Source organism: Parambassis ranga, unplaced genomic scaffold (assembly GCF_900634625.1).
Source record: "Parambassis ranga unplaced genomic scaffold, fParRan2.1 scaffold_21_arrow_ctg1, whole genome shotgun sequence".
In the NCBI taxonomy this organism is placed as follows: domain Eukaryota; kingdom Metazoa; phylum Chordata; class Actinopteri; family Ambassidae; genus Parambassis; species Parambassis ranga.
In genome coordinates, this window is record NW_021144767.1 from 2,175,003 (window position 1) to 2,187,813 (window position 12,811).

At 42.0% G+C, this 12,811-nt stretch overlaps 1 long non-coding RNA gene across 1 annotated transcript; it reads left to right on the forward strand.

Moving 5' to 3' along the window:
- The first annotated feature begins 11,456 nt into the window (after positions 1 to 11,456).
- Positions 11,457 to 12,586, forward strand: LOC114429740 (uncharacterized). The gene is made up of 3 exons (XR_003669904.1): positions 11,457 to 11,500; positions 12,076 to 12,249; positions 12,528 to 12,586. It is a non-coding gene; the product is annotated as an uncharacterized LOC114429740 (long non-coding RNA).
- Positions 12,587 to 12,811: the final 225 nt, after the last annotated feature.

Genomic DNA, 12,811 nt, shown 5'->3' on the forward strand with positions numbered 1-12,811 from the left:
AACATGCAGACACAACCGGGTAGCAGACGTTGTGCCTTCCATAGTCTGCCTCACAGTCATGATTAAACTTTACAATAAGTGCGAAATCCTTCTTCTCTGATGGAAGAAGCGGAACATGACCTTGCCCTGTGATCCACTGTAAAAACTTAGCAGGTGTGAAGACAGGTTGGCCATCAATGTCATCTTGATGAGCCAGTCCTCCATCTATGGAGTAAATATGAAAATAAGTGTTACATTACAATGTGTTTTTTATTTACATCTAAGTAGTTGTTTAATATAAACAAAGGAGGGCTGATCTCCCTTGTGAGCCAGGTTGTGCTCAAGGTTTCTTCCTGTTAAAAGGGAGTTTTTCCTTACCACTGTCCTTACTTCCTGTAAAGCATTTTGATTGTAAAAGATGCTATATAAACAAAATTGAACTATAAGAAATACCTTCAGCCTCATACAGGAAGTCTTGCAAAAAGTTAATAATCTCCAGCTCCATCTGATGCTTAGTAGAATCTTTCTCACTCAGTTGTGGCTGAATGGAAGCCAAGACAAACTCAGCACTGACCTAGGACGGGAGAAAATACAGGTATCAGCTTTTAAGTTTTATACATTTCTAGAAAGTTTTTCTTGTTCATAATTATAGTAACTCATGTTTGTCTTTACTTTTCTGTCTTCCATGGGAACAAACAGGGGCTGGCAGATATCTGGGTACTGTCTCATCAGTGAAAGAAGGTTGTACAGCTTCAAGCCTTCTTGTAGTTGTTCCATCATAGGCTGCAACCTCAGCACCGTGTGAAGTACGATGGCACTAAAACAGTAGAGAGTACACAATCTTACTCATGTACCTATTAACTACACCAGTGCGTTCATAAACAAACGCACATTAGAACATACCAAACAATGGAATCCTTATTTTGAATGGAGATCACACCAGTGTATCCACAGTTTAAGATTTCAGCAGTTAAGTCCCTGATTGAATCTTCAGTTGACATCGCAACCTAAAAGTGAAGAAAGGATCAATCCAATACTTCCATCACATAGATCCTATACCTGGTCAATTAAACTTTTCAATTGGACATCTGCAACAGCATCACTGGTGAGAAGAGTTGGGTTTATCCGCCCACTACACAGGTATTGGTAGGTCCACGGGCTGAAAAAGGCAGGGGCTGGTCCACCTTGTGCAAGGCTGACAGCAATAATCTCGCCTACAGTCCTATTAACACAAACCAAACATAAGTGAATGTCATGCTAAAAACATTGATTTGTTTCTCTTTATCCGCTAAGAACATAAGCACACCTGTAGAGGCCACTGTCATAGTCATTGAGAGAGTACCGGGGGCTCCTCTGATGTGGCGGTCCATCAAAGAAACGGCTCTCGATCCCTGCCACCATTTCTATACACAATTACAAACACTTATGGTCATAGTCCTAGCATGCATTCATTAACATGATGAGCCAAAATCTGCAAAGGAAAACTTACTCTACATGTCTGGCATTGTGCTTTTGGCATATTTTGGAATTCAGTGGCATCTGAATTCCAAAATGAAGGAGACAGGTCAAATCCATGTTGCAAAGGCACTATGAACACGGTGTTTTTCCCTGCCGCTGTGACAGTGTATCCATGAGAATCAGGTGGAATCATTATCAGTCGCCGCCTCCCGTGGCCACCTGTAAACACAAAAATTATTGTATTTGTGTGTCTTTGCACTTGAAAGGCATTATCACACACATTGCTATGTATTATAGTTGTTATATTATTGGTTTGCTCCACCTGAAGCCTTATAGAGCAGCCATCCTCCTGTGCATCTTTGGGTACTCATGTTGGAGTAGTCTGTCAAACTAAGACAATTACAATTACATAAGGTATCATCTGTCAATTATAATTTAAAATTATTATTAATCAATTATATTTGATTACTGCAATACCTCCTCATGGCTTAAATCCTTTGACATGGTGAGATGCCTTTTTCCAAGTCCTGCCAGGGTAAGTTCAAACTCTTCTGATGGGTTTGGGGTAGTCTCTGCATTTAGGTTTAGCAGGTATGTGTAGAAAGTAAATGGCTTCCAAGCTTTGGTAGATGATGTACCACAGCTCTTTGGAATCTTTCCTCTTCCGAATGAAAAATCCAGGGAAAGATCTGAATAATTTTAAAATAAAAATAAAATATGAATATTGCATATACTTACACAGCATCACATGTACCATTCAAAATACTTTTAATTAACATAGAAAATGAGACTGCATTAAAATCTAAAACCTGGCCATCTCTTGTTGTACAGAAGGAGAAGCTTGATCCAGTTGTCTTCCATGCTCTTGCTGCCCCTGAGACACATTCTGTGTCAGTACATTGATAAGGGTCTGTGCAGATGTTAACAAAGACATTTCAGAAAACTAAAATTAGCTGTATCACCAGTTATCGAAGGGGAAGCTTAAATACGTGGATAAAACGGGCAAAAAAATAGGTTATTAGCTGTTAGCGCAAGACAGTTTAAGCTAGCAACATGCGTCATTATCATCCTGTGCAGAATAAAAGCGTCTTTCCTTTGTTCATGTTACATAAATGACAGGTCTGTTTATTGCTGAGGTCGAACTCAGAAAGACTCATTAGATAGAAAAGAAATAGTAACAATTCTTACCTGCATTGATGTCTGTGGCCCTGGTGGAGCGGAGGCCATGATGCGCCATGAGTACTTCGGGCACGCGATCACTGACAGATTTGTCAACTGTAAACTGTAGATTATTCCATAATGTGTTGACTCAATATAGTGATTGTTACCAGGTCTGCTTTGAAGCATCTTATACTTTGACTGGTGTCAATGTTTTGCAGCAGGTCACATCAATATGAAAGATAGCGCGTGTTGAGGTAACCCTTTGAAATGTCCAATGTTCCCTGAAGGCACCGTGGCTGAGCAAAGCCCTTAGTCTTCATTGTCATGCTGTCACTCAGCAGGCCACACCCATGTCCCCACCCCAAGCAAAATCGGGGTCAAAACCTCAAAGGTGAAAAAAGGAGAGGCGAAAGTGGAAAAAAGATTTGAACCTGAAGAAACAAGATGTGAAACTGTAAAAAATTAAGATTTGAATCAAAAAAATCTGAAACTGAAAAAGAAAAATGGTAAATATGAAAATAATTATTGAAATGAAACCTGAAAATAAACTATTTATTCAAAAGAATTTCAAAGTTGATTCCAAAAAAATTTTGAACTGAAAAAAATCAACATCAAAACATAAATGTTCAGTTTCAAGTTTTAGTGTTTGAATGAAATTTATTTTTTCAGGTGAACAAAACTTATGACCCCGATTTGGCTCCATATCCATGCTGCTTCTGCTCTGCTCCATCCTGTGCTGATCTGCAGTTCATTGATTGCTGAGCTCCATCTAGTGGACAGACAGTAGAAGTGAATCAGGAAATGTCTTTCAGACACTTGTTGGACCGGTTTCACCGTCACTGACGTGTTCAGACTGTGAGGCTGTGAGGAAGTGACGGCGTCCTCAGATCAGATTGTGTCAGACAGCAGGACTGAGGAGGACCAGGAGCAGCTTCTTCTCCACACAGGAAGCTGGAAAGTGTCTGTAAGTCCATCTGAACTGATCCAGCAGGTGAGAGTCCTTCCAGAGAAATCTCTCCATGTCTGATCACACTGTGCTGCATCACTGACTGATGGTACAGTACAGATGTTTCTGCTGCTGATTGGCTGCTTTCTCTTTGCTCTTTGATGACTTTTATAGCAGATGAACAGCTGTTTCAGAACAAGTTGTTACTTGTAGTGTTTTTCTGTTCGAGTCACAGCAGACTGTAGAACACAGCTCTCAGGTCACATGATCAGTGAGAAATGCAGGGAGTGTCAGAACCGGTCTGACAGCTTTCTGAGTTTTTGTGTTCACTGAGCTGTGTGGAGTTACTGTAATTCAATTCATGTCAGACAGACAAACAACAAGCGTCTGTTGATCGTTCTCTCTGAAAAGTTCAGCAGCTTCATTTGCTCTGAAACTCAGATCGACTCGTTCAAAGCTTCAAGCGGAGAAAAGGTCGCTTTATTCTGACTTTATCAGATCAGTCTGTTTCAGGTTTAACACGCCTGTGCTGCGTTTTATTTTTCATGAATTCATATCGATGATTGAAACTCATCAGAAGAAACATTTTCTCTTCAAGGGTTCATAAATATGTGAATCTAATATTTGCCATGAGGAGAAGTGTGTCAGTCCTCAGAGCTCAGACAGTAGCTGCTCATGTGTTTGTCCTTTCTATAGAAAACAGTCCACAGACTGTTACAGAGGAAGGTCTCAGTGCTTCACTCAGTCTGTTCACACTGTGACAGAAACACACATGAACACATGTTCATTTATTCACATGTTCACACATGGAGAGAAGTGACAGAATTCTGAAGCAAACACTGAATGTGTGTGTGCACTGTTCCACTTACAGCATGTGACATCAATAATAACAGCATCAGAGATGTTGGTGTGTTTACAGACTCACCAAAATAAAAGCCTGAGAACCAAACCTGGTCTGAGGCTCTGATGCTAAGCTAACAGCATGATTAGCCTGTTAGCATCTACATGAAGGATCAATAACAACATGCTGACTGTGTGTTTCTGTGTCATGTTGCTGTATTTGTGTGAAGGTGTGAGCTCTGCTATGAGTCAGTGTGAGGACAGAGAGGAGGGAGTCCCTCCCTCTAAAAGCCCTCTGTGTGGGGACCATGAGAGCCGGACCAAAGCTCAGAGGTAAGAGGACCGTCTCTGACTGTCCATGACTCTTCTCCATGTCAGAGCTCACACTCACATTATTCACACATCTGTGTGTTCAAGAACAAAGCAGCAGCACACTGCACACTCTGCTGGACCTGGACCTGGACCTGGACCTGGACCTGGACCTGGACCTGGGCCTGGGCCTGGACCTGGACCTGGACCTGCCAGCTGTGTGTCCATGAAGAGTGATTTGTCAAAGGATCATTCCATTGATTTCAAAGCTGTTGATCCATGTGAGGGTCAAAGGTCAGAGTTAATGTCACAGCTGCAGTTTGTTTCCATCATTATTAAACATTTAAAGTGTAACATGATGTTCAGCATCATTTTTCCAGAAGAAGCTCAGAGTCAGTGTTTGTGATTCTATCAGGATCCAGGATGTGAGAGCAGACTCTGCTGGACCTGGACCCAGCTGTGTGTCCATGAAAAGTGATTGGTCCATGGGTAGGCCCATTAGTTTCAAAGCTGATCAGCCATCTGATGATCAAAGGTAAGAATCACTCTGGAAGTGTCTCCATGCTGTGATGAGCTCTGCTGGACTCTTGGGGTTGTATGTGTCTGTTTGCTCTGCAGGTGGTTGATGGTTTGGAGCATCTGTAGCACAGAGTAATGCATATTTACAGTGCTGCTTCAAAGTGTATGAATCATTTAAAATCTTCTATATGTCTGCATAAACATGACTTAAACATCTGCCTCACTGTACTAGAAAGGCAGCCCACTGAAACAAAGTATGGAAAGACATTTCAGTAATAAAACATTTAACCCTTGTGCGTCATTGGGGACTTTTTTGTCCATTTGGGTAATTTTTGCCTCCTTACCTGGCCACCATTTTATCTGTGTTGGTGCATATGGCACAATTTTTTGTAACAAAGACTCTCTCTAGACACATTTTAGAATTCCAATTTAAATTTTTCAAATACATCACCAGAACATGGTGAAACAAATTTACTACCCTTTTGTATCATTAGGGGACAAAAAAGTCCCCTTCCAAAAAACTGCTATAAAAAATTAACAGATTAATATTTTTTCTTACTTTTTTCTGCATAAATATGTTATAACAACTTCAGCCCTGCTCAAAACTACCAAACATTAAATCATTTTGAGGAATTTAACCCTTTAAATGCCAGTTTGATTACTTGATGTCACAGTATTTTTTTTATGAAGAAAACACAAAAAATGAGTTATTTTCCACAAAACAAAAGTTAGGTGGCTGAGGCATTATTTTTATATCTGTCATGGATATGTCAAAGATTAGCCAAAATATTGAGTTTGATGCATTATTAGTTTTTGTATTGCAGCAGAAATTAAAATGGTATTTTCCACTTAGGGCCCATTAACTCCTATTATAATACTACATTTTTTAATATCATAACTATAACAACATATAACCATGCATTTCTTGATGTAAGGGTTTCATTTTTGAAAAAAATAGTTAAATTTGACATTTTCTACTGTTCAGCACTAAAATCAGCCATGAACCCATTATATTGCTATGCATGAAATCCTTGTGATTTCATCATTTTTTGTGGTTGTGTTATTGCGCTTAGTAGGCTGTTTTAAGTGTGTGTGCGTGCATGTGTGCATGCATGTGCATGTGTGTGTGTGTGTTTGCCGTTTCATGTGTTTTTGTAGTATGTATGTTGACCTTGTAAAGCTTGTAATGTCTGATGAAGTTTCTGCAGTACACTGTCACAAACAGCCACAAACGCACTCTTTGAAGTACACAAAAACATGCCCCCCCACCTCTTCCTACTGCACTTCAAGGAGGTCAATGTGGAGAAAACACAAACAGCAGTTAGCCAGCAGCACCTGGCTGCAGTCCTGGCGTCCAGACTCCTCTTTTTCTGGATGTTTCACTTCCCTGAATCTCTCTAGCAGTTACAGGCAGCATCATTTCATATTTCGATAAGGTTCATTTGGTCTTCACCTATTTATGAACTATGATAGAATTCATGTGACTTCTGAGGAAGACTGCAGGAAGTAGTCGAAACATGTCAAGGTAAAACACAAGAAACACTGGTCTGACTAAAAAGAATTCTATCATAGCATCATTTCATCCTGAGTACCATCTACAGCAGTAGCAGTATTATTTGTCTGACATGTTGTTGCCTTTTCTGCTCCCTCCCCACACACAGTGGACCTGAGGAGATTCCCAACAAAGACACGGAGAGTTAGAGTTGTTTTCAGCATTAACCCATATTGTAATGAGGCCAGGTTAGCCCCTGTTAGCCTGCTAGCTTCAGCCTCGCCTAGCCAGTGCACAGCCACCTACTCCTATTCTTATTAGGGATGCACAATAACTGTTTTTTACAACCGATAACAATAACCGATAACTTCCTGCTTCTTGTAGCCGATACCGATAACAAACAACAATAGTTCCAATTCTTCAAATGAACCTTTATTGTTATTTCAAGTTAGCAAAACAGCAGCAGAAAACAAGCGCTCGTTGTCAACGCCAGTGCAAGGGGCAGAGAGGTATTTACGTGCAAGATGGGCAGGGGTTGGAAAACGGGACTTGTTGCTTCTCCAGTCTGGGCTCATGGGAAGCGTGGGCCCAGCGGTCTTGTCTCTAGTCAGCTGTTCACACGGATCGACTAGTGTCCATTGGTTTGCGCTCAGAGTTGCAGGTAGCTGATAATCTACTCCATAGACTGAGAGCGCTCGCTTTTGGTGCTCCTCAGCATGTAAAACGTGCTGTTCCATCGCGTGGATATGTCTGGCTGCAGCCGTGCTGTTTTCACTCCTAGTCGTGTCTGCAACTCCGCCAGACGGGAGGTAGCGACTTGGGAGAGGTTTTTTCGCCCAATTGACACACACTCAGATATAATCCTTTGGCTCAGCAAAGCCTCGTTTACAGCCAGCTGTAAACTTCCGCAGAACAACAATTTGCGCAAATTGCAAATGCATCGTCTCTGTCTGAAACAGTGAAAAAGTCAGTTTGTTACCAAACCGCTATAAAAACAAAGAAGAAGAAGAGGGCCGAGGTTAGGAGGGCAACAGCCAATGGCAACAGCCCTTTTCTTCTTCTTCTTTGTTTTTATGGTGGTTGGCCATGCAACAGCAGCATGTATCGTGTACTGTAATATGCGAAATCCAAACCCTTTAGTATTACTATTTTTTGTTCTATTTTATCTGTGAAAATTTTAATTATCAGAGTTATCTGAATGACGTCATTTTTTTCAATATCGGACCGATAATTATAGGTGGCGATAGTTATTGTGCATCCCTAATTCTTATCAGCAAGAATAAAACACATGTGATGGACGTCAGAACAAAGTGGAGCACTATATGAACAGGGAAACACTGATGTAGCAGATGAGGCAGCGCATAATTATAAACACATCCACAAGGTTTGTTGTGAATTCAGCAGTTTTATAAGCAAATAAAAATAAAGACATGCATTTTTGTAAGTTAGTATTTTTAGTGTTTCAGTATTATCTGCATTAAGCAGTTTGGTTCATTTTTCTATGGGATTTACCAGTTTTTTGTCTCTGTAAATGAGAGAAGGCCTCAGATATGGAGGCTGTTAGTGTAGTAGCACCAGTATGTTTGACTGTTTCACTTGGAATTAGTTTCTGTTTGTCACCGAGTTTTTGTTGAATCTGTCTCTGAAACAGTCATTAAGTGGCCTATGCCACTGGATTCAACTGAACTCTTAAAGCTGTGCTGGCAGCCATTAAAGCAGAATATGTGAAGAAGAACAAATTACACATTTCAGTCAGTCAGGTTTCAGTTTCTTTCATCTGAAATAAAGGCCTTCAATGTATTTGCCTGGGACTACTTTTATTCATGGTAACAGAGCTAGCTGTGCCCCAGGTAAACATTTCCTGCATTGAAAACTGACAATAGATATTACTGAAACACATGAACATGTGGACATAGGGGAAGCTAATAAGACACAAGCTAGACATCAGCTCAGACCTTTGACTTGGAGCAAATGTGAACAGCTGGACCTCAGGGACTTTAATTGAACCCCCCTGGTCTAAATCAATGTGAACATATGATGACAGTGGAAGTGGAATGGAACTCTTAAAGCTGTGCTTCAGTCATTAAAGCAGCAGCAACAGGTTCAACATGAGCTGGATGTGTGGAGTTGGGATAGTTTTCATTTTTAATACAACAATGCTTGTTTGTCAGCAGTCTGTTGACTGTTGTGTATCTGTTTAAAGTGAAAACACATCAAAACACTTAGTGAAGTGATTGTGTTGTTAAATGCTGATGTTTCTGTCACAGACTGCAGCAACCCAGTGTTCAGACTCCTGCTCAGGACGCCATATTTATGGTGAGTACAAACAGCTTCTAACTACAACACAACAGTCCTGGTGCTCTACAGAGACCCAGAGCCTGACCCCTGAGCAAGCATTCACAGAGACAGAACTGTGGTAGTAATACTTATAACTACAGCAGCTGTGCATACACAACACTTCATATCTAATGTTGTAGATTCAAGTAATACATGTATGAACATAAGCTGTAATATCATGAAACACTAAACTGTTATTCTGCTCCTCAAAGTCTGAGAGTTTATACTCTGTTGTTCTGTTCCAGCTGCTGGAGGAGAACATTGTCAGGTTTGTGAAGGACGAGCTGAAGAAGATCCAGAAGCTCCTGAGTCCAGATTACCCAGAATGCTCAGAGAGTCAGAGGGAGGATGAGGAGGATGAAGAGCAGAGGAGCAGCAGAGAGTCATTAGTGCAGATCACAGTGCACTTCCTGAGGAGGATGAAGCAGGAGGAGCTGGCTGAGCGTCTGCAGAGCAGTAAGAGGATTTGAAGAGCTTTAACATGATGGAAAGAGGAAATGAAGTTTACATTTACACACTCTGCTGTTAATATGATGCAGACATCTGTGAATTCTTCTGACTGAAAACACAAACTGTTTGTCTACAACTGATGAACAGATTTCATGGAGACAGAAAATATTTATTTGACACATTTATTGTAGCGTTCACTTATTAATGACATTTATTGTTTGTTTAGGAACTCCTGCTGCAGAGTGTGGACGTAAACTCAAGTCTAACCTGAGGAAGAAGTTCCAGTGTGTGTTTGAGGGGATCGCTAAAGCAGGAGAGCCGACCCTTCTGAACCAGATCTACACAGAGCTCTACATCACAGAGGGAGGGACTGCAGAGGTCAATGAGGAACATGAGGTCAGACAGATTGAAGCAGCATCCAGGAAAGCACACAGACCAGAAACAAGCATCAGACCAGAAGGCATCTTTAAAGGCTCACCTGGAAGACAGGAACCAATCAGAACAGTGATGACAAAGGGAGTGGCTGGCATCGGGAAAACAGTCCTAACACAGAAGTTCACTCTGGACTGGGCTGAAGACAAAGGCAACCAGGACATCCAGTTCACATTTCCATTCACTTTCAGAGAGCTGAATGTGCTGAGAGAGAGAAAGTTCAGCTTGGTGGAACTTGTTCATCACTTCTTCACTGAAAGCAAAGAAGCAGGAATCTGCAGCTTTCAGCACCTCCAGGTGGTCTTCATCTTTGACGGTCTGGATGAGTGTCGACTTCCTCTGGACTTCCACAACAATGAGATCCTGACTGATGTCACAGAGTCCACCTCAGTGGATGTGCTGCTGACAAACCTCATCAGGGGGAAGCTGCTTCCCTCTGCTCGCCTCTGGATCACCACACGACCTGCAGCAGCCAATCAGATCCCTCCTGACTGTGTGGACGTGGTGACAGAGGTCAGAGGGTTCACCGACCCACAGAAGGAGGAGTACTTCAGGAAGAGGTTCAGAGAGGAGGAGCAGGCCAGCAGGATCATCTCCCACATCAAGACATCACGAAGCCTCCACATCATGTGCCACATCCCAGTCTTCTGCTGGATCACTGCTACAGTTCTGGAGGACATGTTGGAAACCAGAGAGGGAGAAGAGCTGCCCAAGACCCTGACTGAGATGTACATCCACTTCCTGGTGGTTCAGACCAAATTGAAGGGGGTCAAATATGATGGAGGAGCTGAAACAGATCCACAGTGGAACAAAAACAACAGGGAGATGATCCAGTCTCTGGGAAAACTGGCTTTTGACCAGCTGCAGAAAAGAAACCTGATCTTCTATGAGTCAGACCTGACAGAGTGTGGCATCGATATCAGAGCAGCCTCAGTGTACTCAGGAGTGTTCACACAGGTCTTTAAAGAGGAGAGAGGCCTGTACCAGGACAAGGTGTTCTGCTTCATCCATCTGAGCGTTCAGGAGTTTCTGGCTGCTTTCCACCTCATACGCTGTTTCATTGATGGGGACGATGAAGAGCTGGTGAACTTCCTGGGAGAGAAAAGTTGGTCATCTCTGGATGACATCCTGGACAGAGTCATGGAGAAATCTCTGAACAGTGAAACTGGCCACCTGGACCTGATGGTTCGCTTCCTTCATGGTCTCTCCCTGCAGTCAAACCAGAGACTTTTAAAAGACCTGCTGGGTCAGACAGAGATCAGTTCAGAGGCCATCCAGAGAGCCATCAACAACCTGAAACAGAGACGCACTCATACAGTGTCCCCTGACAGAAGCATCAACATCTTCCACTGTCTGATGGAGATGAACGACCTCTCAGTGCATCAGGAGATCCAAGAGTTCCTGCAGTCAGAGAACAGATCAGAGAAGGAACTCTCTGAGATCCACTGCTCAGCTCTGGCCTACATGCTGCAGATGTCAGAGGAGGTTCTTGATGAGCTAGACCTGATGAAGTACAACACAACAACAGAAGGACGATTGAGACTGCTTCCAGCTGTGAGGAACTGCAGAAAGTTCAGGTGAGTCCAGATGTGACCAATCAGTGTAGATTACTGGTTTAGTTCTTAGACACATTCACACTGTGTGTTTCTCTCTAACAGAGCTCCTTGTGTTCATTGACACATCACATCAGCTGTGTTTTTGTCTCGGATGTTCTTGAAAACATGTGAAAACATTGTTTTTTATGTTTCTGTTTGAAGCTGTTAAATGAATGGACAATAAATGTGTCTTTATTTGTAGTTAAAACAGCTGCATGTGGCCAAAGAGCTGCACAAACTACATAGATGCAAAAACTGCAGCACAACATCATGGTATGCAAACATGCAGACACATACCATTACACAAACAGTTCAATCAGGATGTCATACAACAGAATAACTCTTTAAAGGTCTCTGCATGAAAGAGAAGAATTTATCTTTCAGCAATATCAGCTGGAAGAACCTACAACAGAGGAATAAAGTGAAATACACTGTCAAAATGAGACGATGAGAATGATCAGAACTATTGTTACATGTCAAACAGTCAGATCAAATGAGATCACTGCTACTACTTAACGTGTCCCTTTCATAATGTTCTGATATTTCTGTCATCACAGACTTTCTGACTGTGACCTCTCAGAGACTCACTGTGAAGTTGTGGCCTCAGCTCTGAAGTCCGACCCCTCCCATCTGACAGAGCTCGATATGAACCAGAACGACCTGGCGGATTCAGGACTGAAGCAGCTATGTGCTGGACTGGACAGTCCTCACTGCATACTGCAGGTTCTCAGGTCAGTTAATGTTATTATTAGGCTGAGGTCCAGTTTTTAAATCATCTGTCAGGACTGACAGACAGAAAAGGACCACAGACATGTGTATCTTCAGTCACTGTTGCTCTGATGACAAATCAGATCTACTCATATGTTCAAATGTTGCTCAGTAATTCAGTGAATAATTATTATTTTCTTCCCTCCCAGTAACAGTAATCTGTATGTTTTAATGTTATCCCATATTATTAGATGATCAGTGGTATCAATGGCTCTATCAATGTCTTGTATTGTTTTATTAGGTTGTGTGGCTGTGGTTTGTCAGAGATCAGCTCTCTGGGATCAGCTCTGAAGGCTAACCCCTCCCAGCTGAGATATCTGGACCTCAGTGGGAACCACCTGCAGGATGTGGAGCAGCTACGTGGTTTTCTGGAGAGTTGTGGACTGCAGACTCTGAGGTCAGTCTCAATAGTTTTATGTGTTGTGATGTAAAGTTTGTGGTGGGGTGAGCTCTGAAGTCCCAAGACTGCAGATCCTCGGGTCAGGGTAAATCTGGGTGTTGATCCAGTCTTCACATTTCATTGGT